Below are 25511 nucleotides of genomic sequence, written 5' to 3'. Positions count from 1 at the left end.
TTGTATCCATACTTACAAGACACCTGAGATCCCAATGACTAGGTCCTCAGTTACCAACATTTCTATGGCTACACATCCTGGGACACATAACCTCAACAGTGCCATTGTAAAACCTGTGATGCATATCGTTCTGACAGTGTGTATCGTTATTTGATCCATTAATCATGTGAATTAGTCTAACTGTAATCTTCTTTACTAATATTGTAAGATGACTGTCGGTTATTTTTATTTTTCATTGCACTTGGCAGGTTGTATTGGTACATTCAAAACCTCAATAAAAAACATTTTTAGGACTCATCGGACAAACAATCAGATAGAGGGGGCAGATCAGAGTACAGACAAGAACAGTATTTGAAACCGAAAAAGGACTCACAACACTCGGCTGATGCCAGCAGAAAACAGGAAGATAAAATTCCACAACCAGAACCGCAATTCGAAAAGAAGAAGGTTGCGGGAATTTCTTCTAAATATGCCAGACATATTGAGAACTCTCCTTCAGAACAAGACCTAGGCAATGACTCCGTTAGACACAGTCACAATAGTTAACCAGAATCTGCAAGACTTTCTGAATAAGAGAGCAACTGACAACTTCATAGATGTTGAAACACCAGAATAACATGCTAGCCCTCCTGACAGACTTTACAAATTAATATACAGATTGAGGGTGACATAATGTGGACCATTAGGGTAATATTCTGTGAAAATGTAAAACTTAGGTATGACATTCTCCTAGCAGAGGTCGATTGTCTACCAAAATTTGTAGGAAAAGACCCACAAGGAGATTAAGTAATTTTACCATAATTTTCAGTGCTTGTTCCCAAAGAGGTTAAACAACATATACTGCAGATTGCGCTCTTGCACAAGCCCCAGCATTGTATCGTAACCATGTAGGCTGGATATGGAGTTGCTTTATCACATTATACCCATAAAGTCCGTGCAACCATAATTCCTAATAAAACATGAATCAAAAGCTCCTGTGAAAGAAATTCTCTGACAACTTGAGTACCAGGGAATAGTTGAACCCTGAGTATCTCCTATGAATAATCCTTTATTTCTGGTAGCTAAACCAGATCATTCCTAATGCATAGTCTTAGAATATAGACATTAAAAACTCACACACTATATCTCTAATGAACAACATTATCTGTAAGAAATACAAAACAAAGTTGGATATTTCCAATTGTTTCTTCTGTAAAAACATAGTGCCTGAAAGCAGAGATTTGACAGCAATCTCCACACTTGGCCTACATCTCGGTTTTGACGACTACCCCAGGGGTATAAAACAGGACTATTTGCTGCCTGAGTAACGTCAATTCTACATGATATTAACCTGGAAGCATTGTCCTATGTTGATGATATATATCTAATGGATGATGACTTAAACAAACATTTAGCCATAGTAGATCGCACTGTACTGAGATTTGCTAATCAAGGCTACAAATTCAATTTCAAGCAAACACAATTCTTTTCTGAGCATCCTATTTTCGAATGCAAACTATCAAATAAGGATAAAAGCCTGGCACCACATCTCCTAGATAAATGTGCGCTTTTACAACCACCAAACACCATTAAAAAATTACAATCCCTGTTATATGTATTACCTACTGGCGGTCGGCAGTAGGTAGTTATAGTTAGGACCCTCTTACCATAGGAAATCCGCAACATTCTATTTTGAATAACTTTGGCGCCGGTCGACGAATCCTCGCCAAATGTTCAAAATAGGTGGGGCGCTGCGCTCCGCTCCTACCCTGAAAATCTCGGGGGGATTCGTCAAGCGGGGGCTGAGATAAAAGGGGGGTCCCAAAACGCGTTTTTCCCATGCATTTTTCCATAGAACTTTAGAGACAGCTACAGCCCGAACGGCTGAACAGAGTTAAATGAAATTTGGCAGAGAGGTAGTCCTCAGGTCAAGGAAGTGCCTTTTGTAGGTTTGGTGTAAATCTGTTCAGTAGATTCTGAGAAAATAGCCTTTAAATCAATATATATATCTGAGCCAGCTTACGGTGCGCTTACGGTGCGCTTACCGTACGCGTACGGTGACGTGCGCGAGCTTGATTCTGATTGGCTGTTAGATCTTAGTAAACATTCGAATCGGTCGAAACCAGGAAGCGGCGGCCGCCATTTTCTCTCTCGCACTCTGAGTGGGGCAGCAAAAATAAAGCCAAAAAATGTCTAAAGGGGCAGTATATTGAGTTCATAACCATCCAGCATTGATATAGGGGTCCCCAAACAACCACCAAGGCCAAAAAAAAAATTGTTTTTTTTTTAAAAAATCGCCGATTACGCTTACGGTAAAAAAAAGTTTTTTCAAAAAAATTATCCACACTCTCCCCACCCCGTGTGCAAATGGTGCCCGTAGAGCACCATGTGTGCATGGCAAGTTGCACCTGTGAAATTAATAAAGAATACATTTCACAACGATGCGCATAATATGTCCCCCATGTGCGCACGGTGCGCGAAGCGCATCGTGCGTACATGGCCCATCCCGCATAACGTGGGCACGCGGTGCGCACAGCGCACCGCGTGACTACCGTGCGTGCACGGCACTAACTGCGTAAAGTGGGCGCGCGGTACGCGAAGCGCACCGCGTGCTCACTGTGCGCGCACGGTGCACGAAGCGCACCGTGCGCGCACGGAACGAACTGCGTTAACTGGGCGCGCACGCCACGAATGGCGTAAAGTAACTTAGCATTTAAAAAACCGTACAAATTCACTGAAAAAACCATAGGTTTCACACACGTTATAGTTAGGAATTAGCATTTAAAAAACCTTGCAAATTCACTGAAAAAACCATAGGTTTCACACAAGTTATAGTTAGCTGTACATTTCACTCGTAAAAAAACAATGAAATTCCCCCGTTATAGTTAGTGCAGGCAACTATAACTCACGCGACCGCAATCCTCTGCTGATGACATATGTGTCTTTATGAAAAAAAAATATTTGTAATATATGTATAGCTAAAATTTAATGGAAGAAGACATGGGCAAATAAGTGTCTAAATACAGTATTAGCATCAGCAGAGGATTGCGGTCGCGTGAGTTATAGTTGCCTGCACTAACTATAACGGGGGAATTTCATTGTTTTTTTACGAGTGAAATGTACAGCTAACTATAACTTGTGTGAAACCTATGGTTTTTTCAGTGAATTATATATATATATATATATGTGCATCCAAATTGCTCCTGACGAGACTACGGACCCATGGAGGGTGGTGTATACACCGGAAGAGCACCCGGTAAAATAATTCACCATCCGTCTGCAGTACGTGATAATCACGTACTGCAGACAGATGGTGATATATATATATATATATATCTCAACAAACAGTCCAGATTCATCACAGGCTAATTTTACAGCCGGTGCGGTTTTCGAGGTCGTACTTAACCTCATGATATGTCAACCAACAAACAGGATACCGCACTCCACGAATCTCCATATAGTAATGCTTTATTTCAAGCGCATATTACACCACTACCACAACCAACGTTTCAGCCAAAAAATGGCCTTGATCACGGTATCAGTGATGTCATTTGAGATGTCATCAGTGATGTCACTGACCATGTAATGAATGATGTAATATGTGATGTCATCAGCAGTGCATTGCGGGGGCGCTAGTTATTGTTAGCTCAACTAACTATAACGTCCGAATTTCTCTGGTTTTGTACGAGTAAAATGTCCAACTAACTAACGTCTCTGAAACCTATGGTTTTTTTCGGTGAATTTCTAAGGTTTTTTAAATGCTAATTTCTAACTATAATGTCCATGAAACCTATAGTTTTTTTGATTGACTATATATATATTAAACAAAGGTTTAAAATAATTTATACTCAGCAAAACTATATTCATATAAAAAAACAATATTTTAAAGAAGTCACGCACTCTACGCACCCTAGAAGTCGCGCTGGGGTTGCGACTTAGGCGTGATTTGTAAAGTATGAAATATCATTAAAGAAATTATCAATAAAAGTTTTGGTTAAATTGTTGGACTAATTTAATTTAGAAATCTATTTCTGAAATATTTTTTTCAGTGTACTATTAACAATATGAAATTTCACAACAGTGCGACGTATGCGCGTATGGTCCGCCACCCCTCCCTGCACGTATTTCTGGGGTTGTGCTGGGATTGCGCCGGGGTCGTGCCGGGGTCGCGACTTTGGCGTATTTTCAAAGTTTGAAATATTTACTATTGAAAGTTAGAATAGCATATTGAAATAAACACTTTTACTAATAGCCCTTTTAAAATATTGTATAAACATTTATTTATCGTTTATAATTAAGTATATAATATTTTACGGGTGCACGATGCATAAGTGACGGGTGCACGCACCCCACCCAACTTCGTGTCAGCAGGAAAAGAAAGAATCTGATTGGTTTAAATCATTTTCATTCTGTAAGAGGGATGATCCATCCTTGTGATATTCCTCCTATTATTTGGCTATTTTGGTGACAAGACCTGCTGCTTGTTGCTCTGAACTTTTTTTCAAATTTTGTGTGTTTGTTGATTTTGTATCTACATTATGGCATCAAGTCATGCAGCCATTGCTCCCTTAGATGTGGAGGAGGACGAGATTGTGAAACCTGTGAAAAAGAGGAAGGAGAGTGTTGTGTGTGCCTTTCCTACAGTGCCAGAGGGCGAGAAGAAAGTCAATGCCCGCAAGGTAAAATCCGTTTACAGATCATGCAGATCTGTAAATGGATTTTATCAAGGGGGCTTAGACAAAAAATACTCATGCGGGACCAGCAGCATAAAGAAGAACGTTAAGACTCTCTGCCCTCTTCACTTGGCTAGAGAGGAGAGGAGAGGAGGAGACGACTGAACGAAGCAGCAGAACAAGACCTGAATGCCCCTTCTACCTCTTCTCAGCAAGTTCCTCCAGCACCAAGGCCCCATATCGTCCCTGAACTCTTTGAAGCAGCCATAGTCTGCAAAAAGTGCAACACCAAACTCTGCATTGCGGAGCAGTGCATGGACGTTGTGACGAGTGCCATCAAAGCACATAAATGTTAGCTCATTTGCTGTTTTGAATTTTGTTCTGTTTTAAAAAAAATCAAAAACAAACAAAAAATGAAAAAAATGTTACAAAAATAAAATTTTATTTTAAATTGTTAAAATAAAAACGGTTCTTACGAAACCACATCTATAGGTTAAAAAAGAAATATTACCTTTATTTCATGAGAGCAAGGACACTATGTGGGTGATTGGAGAAGTGCAAGGGTACTGGGTGGTTATTTTATGAGTGTTTGGGTTGCGGCGGATTGATTGAATGAGTGTCCGACTAATGAGTTTGAGTTTGAGTTTAAAACATTTATAAAGCGCACATTCACCAGGCGGTTTCTTGGCGCTATGGAATGCAGAACTATTTAGAGAGCAGGAAAATCTGGAAGAAGTGAAGAGATTTATAGTGGGAAGGCTTGTAGGAACAAAAGAGTTTTCAGCGCCTTTCGGAAGTAAGAATATTCGGTGGAAGATCTGAGGTGGACTGGTAGAGAGTTCCAAAAAGAGGGGGCGAGTGTAGAGAATTTCGATCCCCCCCACTTTTTGCACCTAAAATGGGGAACTATCAACAGATGTTGGGAAGAAGAGCGTAGTTCCCTGACTGGGGCATAGGAATTAATTTCCGAGGAGATGAAGGCAGGAGCAGTGCCTGCTCGGGCCTGAAAAGTGATACAACCCATCTTGAACTGAGAGCGTTCTCGGATGGGGAGCCAGTGTAAAGACTTGAGGAGCGGTCGGTGTGACGTGATGGGATTTAGCCAGGTTATAGACTAGGCGGGCAGCCTGGTTTTGGACCAGCTGTAGTCGCCGAATACTGTACGTGGGTATACCACAGTATAGGGCATTGCCATAGTCTAAACGAGAGATAACCATAGCCAAGACAATGAGCTTTAGGGCAGGGAAGGAAAAGAACGGGGGATCTTTCGAATGGTGCGAAGTGAGAGAAAGGAAGAGGACACCGCCGAACTAACCTGGGAGTGTAGATTGAGTTGATCGTTCAGTTTGATTCCGAGTGTTTTTACTGAGGATGATGGAGAGGGGGGGGACCTAGAGAGGGGGGCCAAAAGAGGGGAGTCCAGGGACTGGAGGAGCCACCCGTCAAAACCAGCTCGGTTTTGTCTGGATTTAATTCCAGATGGTTGTGGTTCATCCAGTCCTGGAGGAAGATCATAGGAGATTGAAATTTGGTAATGGACTCCGGGAGTGATAACAAGGAAAAGATGAGCTGGAGGCCGTCCACATAATTGTAGACGGAGACCTTCATTTGTTGAAGAGCAAAGATGAGGGGGGCGATGTACAGGTTAAATAGAAGTGGGGAGAGGGAAGAGCCCTGAGGGACCCCACATTGAATCTTCCGTGGCTCCGCCGAGAAATCACCCAGGCGCACCGCCTGGGTTCGGTCCCTAAGGAAGGAGGATAACCAAACCAGGGCGGAGCCTCCAACCCCAACCGCCCTGACACGGGAAAGTAAAATGGAATGATCAACCGTGTCAAAGGCGGCGGAGAGGTCAAGGAGGACAAGGGCCTGGGGAAGATTGGTGTCCATACCCTCTCTGAGGTTGTCAAGAACCGAGAGAACCACGGACTCCGTGGAGTGTGCGGGGCGGAAGCCGGCCTGACGGGGGGCAAGCACCCCGTTTTCCTCCACGAAGGCAGTGAGTGTTCTGGTCACGTGTCGCTCCAATACCTTCCCTAAGAAGGGATGTAGAGAGATGGGGCGGTAGTTGACAGGGGCAGAGGGGTCGGCACCAGGTTTTTTAAGGATGGGGACAATGGTGGCAGATTTTAGGGAAGGAGTGACAATGCCCTGAGACAGAGAGCTGTTCAGGAAGATGATCGGGGGATGCACACAGATCGAATAGATGTGCCTGAGGATGTGAGCAGGACAAGGGTCTAAAGGAGAGCCAGATTTGACCAAGGGGAGAAGGGAGAGGAAAGTCTCTTCCGTCAAAAAAGGGAATGAGTCAAGGCAGGCCTTGATTGAAGGACAGCGTGGGTCGATGAAAGAAGGGGAGGTGGGGGGGATATTGGCTTTGATATTTGAGATTTTATCCATGAAGTAGGTATTAAGGGAGTCGCATAGAGCCTGGGAGGGGGTGGGTTTGAGGATGGTTCTGTCGGAGTAGGCGAGGTCATTGACGATAGAGAAGATTTCTTTAGGCTGGTTTTCAGCCGCCAGGATTTTAGAGGAGAAGTAGGCCGTTTTTGTGGTCAGAATGTTTTTTTTATATTGAGACAAGAGGGTGGTAAACTGAGTTTTAAGGTTGGGACAATAATCTCGCCTCCAGGCTCGCTCAGCTTGACGGACTGTAAGTTTTAAGGCCTTCAATTCCTCGTTAAACCATCGGTTGGCATCATTCACTCGTCTAGAAGACACTCGCCTGAGAGGGGCGACCGAGTTGCAGCCTGACAGAAGCCAGGAATTGATAAGGTCTGCTTGCGCAGAGATAGGCTGGCCGAGTAAACTAGGACAGGAGGAAGAGAGTGTGGAGGAGAGAGAGGTTACGTCCACCTGGCTCCAAGAGCGTGCCCAGATGTTTTTAGGAAGAGAAGGCTTGGTGGCTGTGCTAAAGTGAAGGGAGAAAGAAATCAGAAAGTGGTTGGGTGATTCAAGGAGTGCATTAGTAGTGCATGGGTAATTGAAGTAGTGTGTAAGTAGTACCTGGGTGATTGCATGAGTGCATGGGTGATTGGAGTAGTGTATAAGTAGTGCCTGGGTGATTGCATGAATGCATGGGTAGTGGCTGGGTGATTGGAAGAGTGCATGGGTAGTGCCTGGGTGGTTTCATAAGTGCTTGGGTAGTGACAGAGTGATTACATGAGTGCCTGGGTACTAACTGGGTGACTGGACGATTGCATGGGTACTGCATGGGTGATTACATGAGTGCATGGGTAATGATTCTGTTATTGCATGAGGAGATGGGTAGTGCTTGGGTGATTGGAAGAGTGCAAGGGTAGTGTCTGGGGATTCTATAAGTGCTTTGGTAGTAGAGGAGTGATTTCATGAGTGCTTGGATACTAACTGGGTGATTGGAGAATTGCATGGGTACTGCATGTGTGATCGCATAGGTGCATAGGTAATGCTTGGGTTATTGCATGAGTACATGGGTAGTGTTTGGGTGATTGGAAGAGTATATGGGTAGTGTCTGGGTGACTGCATGAGTGCATGTGTAGTGCCTGGGTGATTGGAGCACTGCATGGCTACTGCCTGGGTAATAGAAGGAGTGAATAAGTAGTGTCTGTGTGAGTTTATAATTTCATGGTTAATGCATGGGTGATTGCATGAGTGCAGAGGTAATGTATGGGTGATTGGAAACATTAATGGGTAATGCTTGAGTAATTGCATGAGCGTATGGGTAATGCTTGGGTGATTGCATGAGTGCATGTGAAGTACCTGGGTGATTGGAGAAGTGCATGGCTACTGGCTCGGTAATTGAAGGAGTGAATGAGTAGTGTCTGGATTAATAGAGGAGTGCATGGATAGTGCATGGGTGATTGGAGCAGTGCATGAGTAGTGCCTGGATTATTGCATAAGTGCATGAGTAGTGCCTGGGTGATAGCAGTAGTACATGTGTAGTGCCTGCATGATTTTTTAAGTGCATGGGTATTACTTGGTTGATTTTACAAGTGCATACTTAATGCCTGGGTAATTGCATGAGTTTATAGTTAATGTCTCGATGATTGCTTCAATAGATGGTTAGTGCCTGGGTCATTGCATGAGTACATGGGTACTGCCTGGATGATTAGAAGACTGCAAGGATAGTGTATGGTGATTTTATAAGTGCCTGGGTATTGGCAGTCTGATTGGGTAAGTACATGGTACTAGCTAGGTGATTGTAGGAGTACATGGGGTACTGCACAGGTGATTACAGTAGTGCATGGGTAGTACCTGGATTATTGCATAAGTGCATGAGTAGTGCCTGGGTGATAGCAGGATTACATCTGTAGAGCTTGCATGATTTTGTAAGTGCATGGGTATTTCTTGGTTGATTTTACAAGTGCATACTTAATACCTGGGTAATTACATGAATTTATAGGTAATGTCTGGATTGCTTGAATACATGGCTATTGCCTGGGTCATTGCATGAGTACATAACTACTGCCTGGATGATTAAAGGGCCGCAAGGATAGTGCATGGTGATTTTATAAGTGCCTAGGTATCAGCGTAGTGATTGGGTAAGTACATGGTACTGGCTGGGTGATTGTAGGAGTGCATGGGGTAGTGCATGGGGGATTGGAACAATACATGGGTAGTGCCTGAGTTATTGCATAAGTGGATAAGTAGTACCTGGGTGATTAGAGGAGTACATGGGTAGTGCTAGGGTAATTTTTTAAGTGCATGAGTATTGCTTGGATGATTGTGTGAATACATTGTTAGTGCTCAGGTGATTGTATAAGTGGAGGATAAATATCTGCATAGTTGAAGGACTGCTTAGGTAATAGATGGGTTATTGCAACATTATACAAGTAATGTGTGGGTGATTTTAGAGCTGTATGGGTACTACCACATTGAATAAAGGGCTGCATTGGTAATGCATAGGTGATTTTGAAAGTACAGAGGTTATATTTCAGAGATTGAAGAAGAGCATGGGTTCTGGTAAAGTAATTTGATGAATGAGATAATTCAGTTTAAAATAATTATTGACGCCAATAAAAGTGACTGTAAATATTAATTCATAACATTATGCTTATTACATTACTATATCTTACCTTCTTTGTTTAAGCCGATATAAAACTCATTGAAACTATTTTGCAGTTGTTTTATTAGAACACAACATAATTTTAGAATTACATAACATATTCAGTTTATCTTTTTTGCTGTTTTCAGATTCTATTGAATATCAATATACACAGTGATTTCAATCATTATCATCACGTAACAGCGGGCAAAAAAATACAATCAATAAGATTGTTAAAAAAAAATCTGTGTCAAAAGATTGACAACAAAATAAACTATCTGTTTATATTTTCAACAATAAACACTCTCATTAATATTGGATACAAGACAAAGATCAAATATATGAACTGCTTCCTTCAATTTTCTAAATGCAATATCAAAAATCAGAAACGAAAATTCAAACAGAAATTGCTGACATCTTCCCAATAGGCTGAATTATGTTTCCGAAATCATTTGCATTGAAAATATCCCAAATAAACTCGTTCATTGAACTTTACATTTTCCCAATAGGCCGAATAATGTTGTCAAAGCTTTGGCACCAAAAATATCAGATATTAATTCGGTAATTCATTAGGCAACTAACATTTGAATTCCAAGTGGGCATCATTACAATGTGTCCATTCTTTGTAGCATTTTAAATACACAGTATAGTGTCCAGATGTTGTAGAAGGTCCATCATGGAAAATAATAGCCACTGCTTTAAAAGTTCTTTCTGAAATTGACAGTTGATTTTGCCACAAAATATTTAATTTTGGTTTCAAATTTTCTTCCATCCGCTCTACAACGTTGTAGCAATAAAAATGAAACATTGTCCAAATCTTTCTATAAATAATGTTGATAACATTTCAGATTTGCAGTGAGTACATTGCATATTTTGATTAGCTGATTTTACTAATTTATTAAAAGACACTATTTTACAATCTGGTATTGTCAAATGTATGAATTGTTCAGTGTCTATTTCAGTGGTAGAAGAAAATGAACAGTCTTCAGATGTATGATCCCATCTGTAACATAGTCCAAACAGATTTTCAATTTGTATTTCTTCACCTTCCAATACTGCAAGCATAAACATAAGAAATTCTTGAGCATCTTGCTGTACATTAAGTGTAAATTGTGAATAACCAGACCATATATCCAGAAGATGCCGAATGCCAGAAGTAGTTTGGATTTTAGTTTTATCGGTTGTCAACTTTTCAAAAATATAATGCAAAAAAGAACAAAATCTTTTTTCTCGATTCGCCATAATTTGTTGATGAAGATTTTCTAGAAAAAATACGACGTTCACAATTACATTAGCATAGCAGTTGATACTGAACTATTTTCCAACTGATATCCTACAATATCATCAACAGTGTCCATTTTCAGTTTCTTTGGAGCCTCAACATTCTCTTGATTGTTTTTTTCTTTCCGACCTCACTACAGAGTTTCTCATATGTTCATTTTGGACATACTATACGCTTTTCATATACGGGATATTCACCTAAGTTGGGAGCATTTCTTAACCGATTATATTCTCTTACACAATTTGCATCTGCACTAATCTTTCTCTCATCAAAATCAATCAAATGCAATCCAGATAATGTTGTTACTCGAGACAATGCAACAAATGCCATGCCCTCTTTAAACACTGTACTTCCAATGTTTACCAAAGCATTGTGTAAACTTAAACCTTGAGATTTATGAATGGTCACCGCATATGCTAAAGAAAGAGGCAACCGTTTTCTACGAACATACAAGTCTTTAACAAGGAAAAAACCAACAGCACAAGGTCCAATCTGTTTTACCTCTTCAATATGATCAAAGTTAATCTTCAAAAATTAAATTCCATCTCTATTTGGATAATTAACAAACTCAACAACTTTCCCCATTGCTCCATTTACTAAACCTTTTTCCACATCCAAATTACACCGTAAAATTACCCAACAGTTTTCACAAACATATAAAAAGAATTCTTATCCAGCAGTCTTACATATAGATTCTTCCAAAGAATCCAATTTTGATTTTAATTTTTCTGACATAATAATAGTAATTCCTTCGTGTTCTATTTCATCAATGGCTTCTATTTTCAATATTTGTTGTTTCTTCAGCTTCAAAAGTTCTTGATTGAATGTAGAACACTCTTGCAGTGTTGACATTAGGCAAATTATAGATTTATTTTCTCCAATATTTTTGTATATTATTTCCGGAGCAACAGTTTCATTTGGAAAGAAGTTTGTAAGTAGCCGACTTTGCAAAACTTCTTTACCATGTTTTGTCAACACACCAATTCTTATATCTTGAAGAATAAAATGAGACCAAATGTTGACATTTACAATACTTCCCAAAGATTTCCTGGTGTCTTCATGCACAAGTGTTTTAAAAACTGGTTGCCCTTTTACAGGAGTAAGTTGCAGTAGGTCGCCGAATACAATCACTTTTTCCTCCAAATAAGACATCATAATCTGTTTTTAAAATCTGCTGCATTCTTAAATGTACAAAGGCAAGCATTTAGTTTGAGACCATGCTCACCTCAGCAATCATGAGAAGTTTCATTTTCTTTAGTACTCTTGAAACTTCATGACAAGCTTCTCCAGATAGCTTGTGATATTCCAACTTGTTTTCATGTTCCACTGGTAGCATCAGTAATCGATGTAACGTAATCCCTTTAATGTTGTGTGCTGCTAACCCAGTTGGAGTGGTTACAACACAAGATAAATGTGATTCAGTGGTTTTCTGTAGATAACTGTTCAAAACTTTAATTAAGAAACGTTTTCCTGTACCAGCTTGACCACTGATATACATACGAATAGATTTAAATGATGTAGAGGTGCATTCTTTTTTTTCCTGAAGTTATCCATGGTCTATCTGTTTTGGTCCCTTTCTGATATGTTTCTTTCTGTTAAATATTTAGTTGTTCTTCCAAGTTTCCCAACTCCATAATATTATGTTGAGCTTGATGCATTGCCGTTTCTACTTCACTCATGGCGATTGCTGCTTCATTTTCAAGAATTGGTTCTCCTAGTGGATCTTGACTCAGTGGAGCAGAACTTTGACTATCTTGAAAACTGTCCCAATTTCAGCTGCAATAGTAGCTTCTTGTTGTATCTCTTCATTCAACATTTGTTTATAATTTGGAAAAACTGTGCATTCAATGCTATCTTTACATGCATTAAAAGAATCTTCATAGCACTGAAAATCTCCAAGTAATTCCATTTCAGTATGCCAAGGCTTAAAGAGTTGCAGAAGTGCTAAATAGAAAAATTCCCTTTTATCTGGAGTATTGCAACTGAGTTCCTGTGATTTATGAGATTTCTTTTGGTATGTTTCACCAAACATCCATCACATCCAATGACTGCATATTTTTCTGCATATATATTTTCTGTAATATTTCTCTTAAAGCTGTAATACTGCAGTACTTCATAGAGACATATGTTTTCAAGATGTGGACTGCTTTCAGGATAGTACGTGTCCAACATGTTTGTTTTAACAATGTCTGTACTTTCCGGTTCATTTACTGCTAAGTATTCAATTTCTTGTACAGATTTCAATACTCGATTTCGTGTTGCAGCAAGACCTAGACTTACCCAAATGATTCCTCTTGACTTTGAAAATAAACTTGCAGATGTCAACCGATCCGAACATTTGTAGGATCCAATCTCTCGATGGGAAAGCATCTTCAAACTAATGCTGTACAATTTGTTACTAAGAGTCTTCGCTTGTGCTATTTCTTCCCACATTTCTTTCAACTCTGTATTTTCAGATTTTGTTATGTATGACGTAACATAGCGAGCAACAGTAATAGAATTATCTGCAACCTACTGGATATGCATTTTTGAATTCCTGGATTGTAAGCATTAATATACTTTGAATGTTCACTTCTTTTTACATTGTAAGTATTTTTGGGAGATTTCCGAGCTATAGTATGCCTCACTGCCGACATGAAACTGGTGACTCTTCCTTTGGAAATTACTGGACATGGGAATCCAAAACGACATTTTGTATAAAAGTTTTCCTTTGACTTGTATTTCAGTCGACAATATTTCCCACATCGATGAGCTTGAAACCGTACAACTTGTTATCTTAAGGTATTTTCTTCCCCTGTTTTTGGAATACCACATGTAACATAGCCTTCAATGAAAGATAAAACAGTCTCATCAGAATCAGTTCCAAATTTAGGTGCATCCTTGATCCATAAAAGCATATGTATATCAGGAGCACCTCTAGCTTGGTACTCCTTTCTCCAAAAGAAATCAATAACTTCTCCAAGAGGTGGGTTCTTTTTATTGCAGATAAAAGACATCATAGCTTGAAACCTATGATTAAAATATCTGCACACATTTATAGGATCTAAGGAACAGAGTTCTCCAGGTGTCTTGAATTCAATGTTTTTAATATTTGAATTTGCTTCTCGAAGAAATTCAAGTAAATCGTCCCATGCGTATTCAGCACAGCTTAGCTAATTGACCAGACGTATACTGCTGAGTAGCCGTGAGGCCATCTCGGGGGCAGCTGTTGCTAATTTGTTTTTAATATTCTGTTTCCTGCTGCTAACTGTTGTTATTGCACTGAGTCTACACGGGGCTTTTGGACATAGGACCGATCCGGTTTTTAATTGTGTGATTACATGTACTTTTAAAAAAACGATTTTATCTCCTGCATATCCGCATACCTGCACCTTAAAAAATACTTCCTCTCACCTGCTGCTTGAGTGGGATTTCCCTCGCCTACACTGTGCCAAGCGCCATCTTAGGACAGGCAGGAAGGCCGTAGTTAGGCGCCATATTGCTAGGGGCTCCAGGATTACTTGGGGGCAGGACATAAAAGAGGCCAAATGCTAGCGCGCAGGCCTAATTGACCAGACGTATACAGCCGAGTAGCCGTGAGGCCATCTCGGGAGCAGCTGTTGCTAATTTGTTTTTAATATTCTGTTTCCTGCTGCTAACTGTTGTTATTGCACTGAGTCTACACGGGGCTTTTGGACATAGGACCGATCCGGTTTTTAATTGTGTGATTACATGTACTTTTAAAAAATGATTTTATCTCCTGCATATCCGCATACCTGCACCTTAAAAAATACTTCCTCTCACCTGCTGCTTGAGTGGGATTTCCCTCGCCTACACTGTGCCAAGCGCCATTTTAGGACAGGCAGGAAGGCCGTAGTTAGGCGCCATATTGCTAGGGGCTCCAGGATTACTTGGGGGCAGGACATAAAAGAGGCCAAATGCTAGCGCACAGGCCTAATTGACCAGACGTATACTGCTGAGTAGCCGTGAGGCCATCTCGGGGGCAGCTGTTGCTAATTTGTTTTTAATATTCTGTTTCCTGCTGCTAACTGTTGTTATTGCACTGAGTCTACACGGGGCTTTTGGACATAGGACCGATCCGGTTTTTAATTGTGTGATTACATGTACTTTTAAAAAAACGATTTTATCTCCTGCATATCCGCATACCTGCACCTTAAAAAAGACTTCCTCTCACCTGCTGCTTGAGCGGGATTTCCCTCGCCTACACTCTGCCAAGCGCCATCTTAGGACAGGCAGGAAGGCCGTAGTTAGGCGCCATATTGCTAGGGGCTCCAGGATTACTTGGGGGCAGGACATAAAAGAGGCCAAATGCTAGCGCGCAGGCCTAATTGACCAGACGTATACAGCCGAGTAGCCGTGAGGCCATCTCGGGGGCAGCTGTTGCTAATTTGTTTTTAATATTCTGTTTCCTGCTGCTAACTGTTGTTATTGCACTGAGTCTACACGGGGCTTTTGGACATAGGACCGATCTGGTTTTTAATTGTGTGATTACATGTACTTTTAAAAAAACGATTTTATCTCCTGCATATCCGCATACCTGCACCTTAAAAAATACTTCCTCTCACCTGCTGCTTGAGCGGGATTTCCCTCGCCTACACTGTGCCAAGCGCCATCTTAGGACAGGCAGGAAGGCCGTAGTTAGGCGCCATATTGCTAGGGGCTCCAGGATTACTTGGGGGCAGGACATAAAAGAGGCCAAATGCTAGCGCGCAGCGCGCGCGAAGCGGGCGCGCCAGAGGCAAGCCCGTCTGCGCCCGTCCGCGCCACGGACGAGCACAGGACGACTCAGGACCCAGCTAGCGACGTGACGGGACACCATCGGTATACCAGATCACAGCTCCTGGAGATAAGGGGCAGGATGGGTCACACCGCACACATTCAGAACATGAGCGCCAACCTAGGAACTAGAACAGGTAACAAATGCCCGAAGGAGCCGAGCACCCTTAACTGTGCCCTACTGAATTGCAGGTCACTAGTTAAGCATCATATTTGCAGCTGGATGCGCTCTTCCTCACAGAGACATGGGCTAGGACAGACGCAGCAGTGGAGATTAGCTCCGCCTGTCCGGAGGGCTTTAAGTTTCTACATAAACCCAGACAGGGAGGGATGGGCGGAGGGGTAGGACTAATTTACAGGGAGAAACTTTGTCCAATCCTGTTACAAACGGAAGCACTTGAGGGAATTGAGGCAATGGCCTTTTCGCTGCAAAGTGACAGAGGGAACTTACTTACAGGCCTGCTCTGTTACCGTCCCCCGGGGTCGCACACCCCAATGCAACCTTTCTTGAATATAATCACCAATCTGACTCTGACACACTCTAAAATGATTGTCCTAGGTGATTTTAATTGGCGTAAAGACGCAAGCACCAAGAACCAGCTGCGAGACCTGACATCTACCTGTTACGGCCTTGGTCTTCACCAACTAATCACTTCTTCCACCCACCAAAAAGGTCATATATTGGATCTTCTGTTCGCCAATAAGGCGGAAGCTGAACTCTTAAATGTTCTCCCCCTTATATGGACAGACCACCATTGTATTCAGTTTAAGCTGATGTTAACAGCCACCTTCTTCCAATCTGAAGCCACGACATTGCATAGAGAGGGCAGAAACTGGGCCAAACTGACTAAAATTGGATTCTTGTTGACTCCTCCCACAGTTAGCCTTTTCCTAGCCTCCAGATCGGTGGAGGCAAACTACAATGCCTACCATAAGTTTGTAACTAATGAGCTGTACCTGATAATCCCGAAAAAAATGATAAAAATCAGAAGCAGGCCATCAGCGCCTTGGTATGACGACGATCTGCGACAGCTAAAACAGCTCTGTAGGCAGGCCGAAAGGAGGTGGAGGAAGGGGCTCCTTGCCAGGGATAAAATGGAGCAGATATAAGCAACTTATCCTGGACCGTAAAGCGAGCTTCTATGCGGACTCCATAGCCCATGCCCCAAACGGGGCGAGGGAACTGTTCAGAATAGTGAATTCCTTATCGGCCCCAAGTTGCCTTGAAAACAAAGTCATACCCTCCAAGAGGTTATGTGATGAGATTGCCACCTATTTTAAGGACAAGGTGACGAAGATAACGGATCTCTTTAAGGGCACTGATAGAGCAACCGACGACCCCGGGAAGGGAATGACCCACGAGAAACACGGCAGGGATTGCTCCCTGACCTTCTTTCCATCTTTTTCGGAGGAGTCGTTTATAGCATCTCGTCGGGCTCTCCCCTCGACCCTCTGCCTCAGAAGGCTTGGAAACTATTTGGTTACCCGACCTTCCCCTGGTTGCGCCAGATATGCAATCAGTCGCTGGCTGAGGGGATGGTCCCGGACGGCTGGAAGCAGGCCGTGGTCTCCCCCCTCATTAAAAAACCTACTTTGGACCCAACCACTCCCGCCAGCTTTCGGCCTATCTCTCTCCTCCCGTTCCCTATTAAAATCTTGGAGAAGGCGGTGAAGAGGTTCCCTCTCGAGTTACCTAGAAGCCAACAGCCTGCTGGACAAGGACCAGTTCGGCTTCCGCCCTTGCCACGGAACCGAGTCCGCATTAGTCACCATGATGGACTCGTTGCAGATGCGGGCTGACACAGGGAGCACCGCCGTTCTGGTGCTCCTAGACTTGTCAGCCGCTTTCGATACCGTGAGTCACGACACGCTGCTGGGACGGTTGGCCGAGGTCGGGGTGGGGGGCCAGGCACTACAGTGGCTTCGCTCCTACTTAATGGGAAGGCATCAAAAGGTGACCATGGGACCTTTCGTCTCAGAGAACGCACCTGTGGACTTTGGAGTCCCACAAGGTTCCAGCATCAGCCCCATCCTGTTTAATATATACTTACAACCGCTATTCTCCATCATTAAAGTGTACAGGGTGGAGCTGATTAACTACGCGGATGACACCCAACTGGCTTTCTCCCTGGAAGGTAGACAGGCGGTTCCTCTGGAACAGTTCCAAAGCTGCATGAGGCAGACCACGGACTGGTTGCGGAGGAACTGTCTGCAGTTCAACGGAGACAAAACTGAACTGCTGTTTTTCGCACCACCGAAACAGATCCAACATCCCCCAGTGGATTTTAGGCTTCCCCGGACTCAGCCCCACTGACGCCAGCTAGCACCGTACGGAATCTGGGGGTATTATTTGATAACAACCTCCAGTTGGCTTCACAGGCTAGTAAAACTTCCAGCACCTGCTATGGTCTGCTGCGACTTCTACGCCGTGTTCTTCCGCTGCTGCCTGCAGATTCCCGTAACACGGTCGTCAGAAGCATCATTCTCAGCAGACTGGATTACTGTAACTCTCTGTACCTCGAGCCCCCCAATACATTCTGCAGGGGCTACAGAGAGTTCAGTCAGCCGCTGCTAAGCTGGCACTTGGTCGCAAGTTCGACTCATCTTCCACCCAGGCACTAAGAGAATTACACTGGCTACCCGTCAGAGAGAGGGTCCTCTTCAAATCTCTGTGCCTGGTATACAAGGCAATTCATGGAACAGGCCTGATCCCACTCCAGGAAAGATTTGCCTGGTACTCCCCCGTCAGGCAGTTACGGTCATCTAAGGCCAACCTGCTGGTACAGCCTAGCTTTAAACGAGCCAGACTGGGAGGGAGGGCATTTAGGGTGGTTGGAGCTCAAAGTTGGAACACACTTCCACCTGCTCTCAGACAGATGCAGTCACTGACAGAATTCAGGAAGAGCCTTAAGACCTGGCTTTTCCCAGCAGCATGAAGCCCCTGACCCTGCCTCTCTGTGCAATTATCATCTCGCCTGGTCAGAGCGCCTGGATACCCGTAGGGTTACAGTTTTTTTCGTGCTATATAAATCTGTATACAATACAATACAATAACAAACCATGTAGGAGTTCCTAAGTTCCTTAACATACATTTAAGTTCTCCATGACGACAATACCAATACTCATTAGTACCACGTTGACACGCCATCAAATTAATCAATTGAGATTCTAAATGATCATCTCTCTGTTGTAATTTGTCCATGAATTCCTTTGCAGAAACATGTTGAAGATGAAGTCCTGTTTTTAATATGTGGTTAACTGCATATGAAAGTCCAGACAAGTCACTTTCAAACAAAATATGAAATATATATGGAATACATTGTCGAAATCTTGGATCTTCTGAGTACAATCTTTTTGTACGATATTCTGAAGCTGGAATCTGCACAGGTCGTTCATCATATTGTCCACCTTTTCCAGTGGGGAAGAGCTGTAGAAAACAACGGGCTTCTAAACTTCTTTCCCAAACACTCATAGGAGTTCCCTTTGCTTTCTTCATTTGGAATAATTCAATGGTATTTCCAATCACTTCCTTTGAATGTAAAGGTTGTACACTATGATGTTCATAAATTTCTTCACTCCTGGAGATGTCCTATTTTTCAATTCGGCCACTTGAAATTTCACTATCATCTCCTAAAACTATTTCTTCTTCTTCCACATATACATTTTTGTAATAAAGATTTTTTTTTATGAGATATAACGTAGCCTTTTGGACTTTGGTGACATCTACTAACTCTTGCCATATTTTCCGACTCTTTGTTGGAACACCATTAACTAGAATAACTACAGGTTCAGTTTCCTCTCTGTCTATACCAATAGTTTCAATATTTTTCTCTAAATCTAAGGGTAAATACACAACTCTTCCTTTTAAGCCTCTTTGTAAATCTGATGAAGGCAGCTTACCTGTTTTCCTCCCCATATGAACAATAGCCTGAAATGGGTGCACAGATTGAATCAGAATGGACTCATATGTATTTAAATCTACCAGTTCTGCAGAAATAGCTGCCATCTCTAGGTTATTATGTACAGCTCGAGCTGGCATTTTGTTCTCTCCTAATTTGTTGTCTAATATTTCCAAATATGTTGATCAATACCCAACTCAATAACACCTTCAACAAACAAATAAGTACTAAATTCCTCCTACTTATCATTGTTTTCCATTTCACTTTTTTAATACAGATCCACATTCCTAGTTTGATTTCTGTAGTGAGTACGTCGACAACAAATACAAACAATGGCCCCCATTAGGATGGCGGGCAGACTTTAGTCTGCCTGCCACCCTAGCGGTGCTGGGACCGGCCGCCATGGGTTCCACGGTCCCACACAGCCAATTAGGATGCAACCGCCACCCTGGCGGTCGCATCCCGCATCTTTGACATTGCGGCGGGCAGTGCTGTAAGCAGCACCCACCGCAATGCCAAAGAGGCATGTTGTGCATTGCCATGCACAACGTGACAGGCACCACACGGTGCCTGCCACCTTGTGCATGGCAATGTACCATTCAAGTGCATCCCCCATCCCCCACCTGCAGGGTGCCTGCAACGGCCACACAGCATTTCCCTCCTGCCTTTCCATGAAAGGCATGAACCACCAGGCGTCATAATATATTTGGCGGTGCCTTCCAGGCACCGCCACCATATTGTGCCTGAGTTCCGCCCGGTCGGCAATCGTGACAATTGCTGACCGGCAGAAAAGCGGCAGACGGACTTTACTTTACAACAAATTACCTTAAACTTTGTAATTTCTTCTACAAACTTTTCAGTAGTACTATCTTCCACCTCCTCTTCAACACCTACACTTATCAAACTGTCACTTTGTATACACTCTTTTCCATTACTGAAGAAACGAAACTCAATATCATCACAAACTTTTTTTACATCCGATACTGTCCCATGCAAAAGAGCAGTGTTTATTTCACTTAAAAATAATGCAGGACATTTTACATAATACAATCTTCTTACTAACTTCGGCATTGCAAAGTGATGTACTGCTAACATTCTCAAATGATGAAAAACACTTTGACACCCTTTTCTAGAAAGACAAGCCAGAGAATGACCTTGCAAACCATTAATTTTTCTCACTTTACAAGGATCTAGTCCTTGCAACATCTTAATCTTTTGTTTAATACTTTGTTTAGCATACTCTTGTGAGAAATTTCGTAAAATATCAATAGACTCCTGTCGTATACTACAGATACTACTACAATCCCATGTTTACAATGGGGCTTGAGAACGTCTCCCTTTAACTTCTTCAGCTATCACTTCTTCCACATTTCTAGGAACCATCTTTTCTTTTTCAATTGCACAACCGTTCTTCACTTCATAAGCACGACCACTGGTTTCAACTGCGTGAACTAATGTATTGTTTTGAAAATAACTCTCTTCATTAAAAAAAGGCTCTGAACTAGAACTGTGCTTCTATTCACCCAAAATAGTTTTACAAAAGTTAGTTCTGTTAATTAGTTTCTTCCTTTTACTTTTGTCCTTCATAGAATGCATTGGTTTATCCAATGTTCGCATTCTCTTTAAAACAAAAATGAACAATCTTCTTTTCAATTCAAAAGCCTTTACGACTATACTTTCAATCTTTTTTTCTTTTTTATAAAATGCAGATTTTTTTTATATTTCTCGCCATCTTTCAATACATTTTGTAGTACTCTAATTTTATACATTTGTTTCCTTATATCATGATATTGTTTCATCCTTCTTTCAACATAGATTGTTTTACCATAATGGGATTTGCCATTAATTTGTCCTTTTTTCATTTCATTCTTCTTCATTCTAGAACTATTCTTTCTATTTTCTGCATTTTGAAAACCCTTTCCAGTCCTTGAAAGTCTTTTAATAAATTCTTTTGTTCTCTTACTGCACAACTTTTTCTTTTTTGCCACATATTGTAGTTCATCTAATTCCTGCTTTTGTCTTTTCTTTAAATAGTACTGTTTCTTTTCTTGTTTTCTCTTTTCCATTTTTTTTGTCATGGTAAATATTTCTTAATAATAATGAGGAATATCTGTAAAATAAATTATATTGAAATATTCATATCTATTACTAAAGAAACATCTTCTATTTAAAAGCTACAAACAAATGCATACATGGTTTTTGAAATAAGGTCACAATTACACAAGAGCTGCAAAATAAGTGAAGAGGGGTACAGAAAACACAAATGCAGCAGTAATGCCTGAATGATTACAGCACTAAATATCTAGTGCCTGCATCATTGTAAGACTGCATGACAACTACTTTGGTGTTTTTTAATTGCATGAGAGGAGTGCAGAAATTTGCAAAAGAGATGGAGAAAGAAGCAACAGTAGTGTAAAAGAAGCAACAGAGGTGAAAAAGAGGCAAATGAGGTACAAAAAGAGGCAAGAGAACTGCAGAAAGAGGCAAGAAAGTTGCAGAAACAGGCAAAAGAGGTACAGAAAGAGGGAACAGGTGGGCACAGTGAAGCAAGAGTGGTGCAGAAAGAGGGAAGAAGGGTGTAGAAAATGGGAAGAGGGATAGAGAAATGTAAAACAAAGGTGCTGGAAGAAGACAAAGCAGTGCAGAAAGAACCATCATAGGTTTACAAAGAGGAAAGAGGGCTACATAAAAAAGGCAAGTGAAGTTCAGAACAAAGCAACAGAAGTGCAAAAAGAACCAACAGAGCTGTAAAAAGAGACAACGGCAATGCAGAAAGGGGTAGGAGGTGTGCAGAATGAGTCAAGAGGGTTACAGAAAGAGGCATATGGGGTACAGAGAGAGGAACAGAACTGCAGAAAGAAACAACAGAGGTTGTAGAAAAATGCACGAAGGGTGCAGAAACAGACAAGAGAGGTGACCAAACAAGGAACAGAGGTACAGAAAGAGGCAAAAGTGGTGCAGAAACAGGAAAAAGAGGTGTAGAAAGAGGCAAGAGAGTTCCACAAACAGGGAACAGGGGTGCTGAAACAGTTATAGGGGTGCGGAAAGAAGCAAGTGAGGTAGAGAAAGAGGCAAGAGAGGTGCAGAAAGAGGCAACAGAGTTACAGAAAGAGGCAAGTAAAGAGCAGAAGGAGACAAAAGAACTACAGAAAGAGGCAATAGAGGTGCAGAAACAGGCAAGTGAGGTACAGAAAGTAAAAGATGTTTGCAGAATGAGAGAAAAGAAGTAAAGAAAAAGAAACAAACGTGGACAAAGAAGTAATAGAAATGCAGAAAGAGGCAACAGAGATGTAGAGAAAAGCATCAGTTGCTTGCACACAATTAGTACCAATTTAACACCCACATTTAGCAACAAGCAATACATGACCAATCTACGCTTACAAATGGCCTTCCAACACGCTGTAACACTTGTTACTGCATTTTTGTTAACGTTTGACCATTTGAGCTAGAAACAAGGCTTTTTTTGTTCAAATATGCAGATTAGAATACAGATGATGAATTGTGTGCCTAATGCAGATAAGGAATAATTATACAAAAGTTTGTGAAGCCAAACACTCGTACAATTCCAGTGGGCCTGCTCATACCTGTGATTAGGTTCACAAGTGCTCCTCAGTGATTCCCCCATTTGTTTAAGGCACACATACATATGTATCTACCTTTCCAAATCATCATGATATGTAAAATAAATATATATACAATATTTCTGAAATATAGTAAAACCTAAAAACTGAGACATGTTCTAGATCTGCCTGAGTGATTCTAAAACTCCGTAGGTACTGCTTGGGTGATTGTATGAGAGCAAGGGTAGTCACTGGATAGTTGCAGGAGAAGATGGATAGTGACTAGCTAATTGCATGAGTGCAAACATACACATTGACTGCAAGGATAAGTGTATAAATAGCACCTGAAGGGATCGATGACTCATTGAGTGCTGCCTAGGTGAATAGATGAATGCAAGAGAAGGCCATGGGTGATTCTACGACTGCAAGGGTAGTGTGTACGTTATTAGATGACTGCATAGGTACAGCCTGCATGATTGCATTACTGTAGGGAAAGTACATAACTAAACCCTGGATAATGACATGCTTGCAAGACTAATTTGTGAAGGATTAGTGAAGTACATAGCAAGTGAGTGGATGATTTTATAAGTTCATGAGTAACGGCTGGATGCTTAGAGAACTATTAAGATGCTGGCTGACCTATAACAGGAGTGCAAAGGTAGTGACTGGGTGATTTTAAAATTGCATGAGTACTGATTGGCTGATTACATAGGTACAAGAAAAGTGCATATGTGATTGAAAGAGTACAAAGGGATTAAAGGAGTACATGGGTAACACCTTGGTGATTTCATAACTGCAGGGATAATGTCTGGGGATTTACATGACTACATAGCAAATGACTGGGTGATTTTATAAGTGCATGGTTACTTCTTGGATAATTGCAGGACTAGTGAGGTAGAGCCTGAGTAAATAAAAGTCTGCAAAAGTAGTGCCTGGATGATTTCATAACAGCATAACTACTGGCTGAGTGATTACAAGAGTAGAAATATAGTGCCTCCGTGATTGAAGGAGTGCAACAGCAGTGCCTGAGTAGTTATATACCTACATGAGTTATACCTTAGTGACTGCATAAGTGGATAGATAGTGCCTAAATGATTGCACCAGTACAACAGTAATGGCTGAGTGATTGCAGTACTGCATATGTAGTGCCTGCATATTGTAAGAGTACATAACAAGTACTTGTGTATTGGGCCTAGCCAAATATAAAGCAGCAGACTATTACATGACTCATCTATAAGTCTCTCCATATTGTTAAACACACGCATACATATATCTGTACGTCTTCAAATTATCATAATATCTAATACAAACCTGCATACAATATTTCTGGAATATAGTGAAACCTAGTAACTGAAGCATATCATAGATCTGTTTCAGTGATTGCACAACTCCATGGGTAATGCTTGGGTGATTGTATGACTACAAAGGTATACACTGGATAATTGCAATAGAAGACAAATAGAGATTGGCTACTTCCATAAGTGCTCACATAGACATTGAGTGCACAGATAAGTGTATAAATACAATCTGAAGGCATATATTATTCATTACAAATTACCTAGTTGAATAGATAAGTGAAACATGCCTGCAAGGGTAATATCTGGTGGATTACTTTTGAGCTACATCTTCACCATTCTATCTAAAAATATGCGGCATCATTCAACTATACCATTCTACAGACTTAAAAAAAGAAGCCTAATTAATAAGACCTTATATGAACATCTTTCAAACTACACATTTGTGCTGCATCTTTATCAAACTATCTAAAAGTATGCGGCATCATTCAACTATACCTTTGTACAGTCTAGAAAAAAAAGCCTAATTAATAATACCTTATAAGAATATCAGTAATCCATCTTGCAAAATACACATGTTACTATACAGATTATTTTGTAAACAACATTTAAGTACAATAAAACAAACTACAATACACATCTCTACATGTAATAATATATTTCAAACAACACAGTTTTTGATTAATGTTAAACGTTTAAAAATAAACCTCACAAATTTATAACTCACCTTGCAAATAGATTTGTTGAATTTAAAATATCACAAACTCTTACAGGATTTCCTTTTGCACACAGTTAATATAATGCACCAGACTCAGCAAGGTAAAACCAGTAATGGCAAAGTTTCCCTCTCTTTCACCACACAAATGCATATCAGTAACAAATCACATTGCTTCCTAGATTTTTTCAAAATGTAAAACACATTTCTATTGGTTACACATATTAACCCTTACCAACTGACTTCTAAAAGTGCCCAAACTGTTTCTACATTTTTATGGAGGTCGCGACTCCATCGTGCACCACCACG

The sequence above is a fragment of the Triturus cristatus genome, chromosome 2_1, assembly GCF_964204655.1.
Source record: "Triturus cristatus chromosome 2_1, aTriCri1.1, whole genome shotgun sequence".
In the NCBI taxonomy this organism is placed as follows: Eukaryota; Metazoa; Chordata; class Amphibia; order Caudata; family Salamandridae; genus Triturus; species Triturus cristatus.
This window is presented reverse-complemented; position numbering follows the sequence as displayed.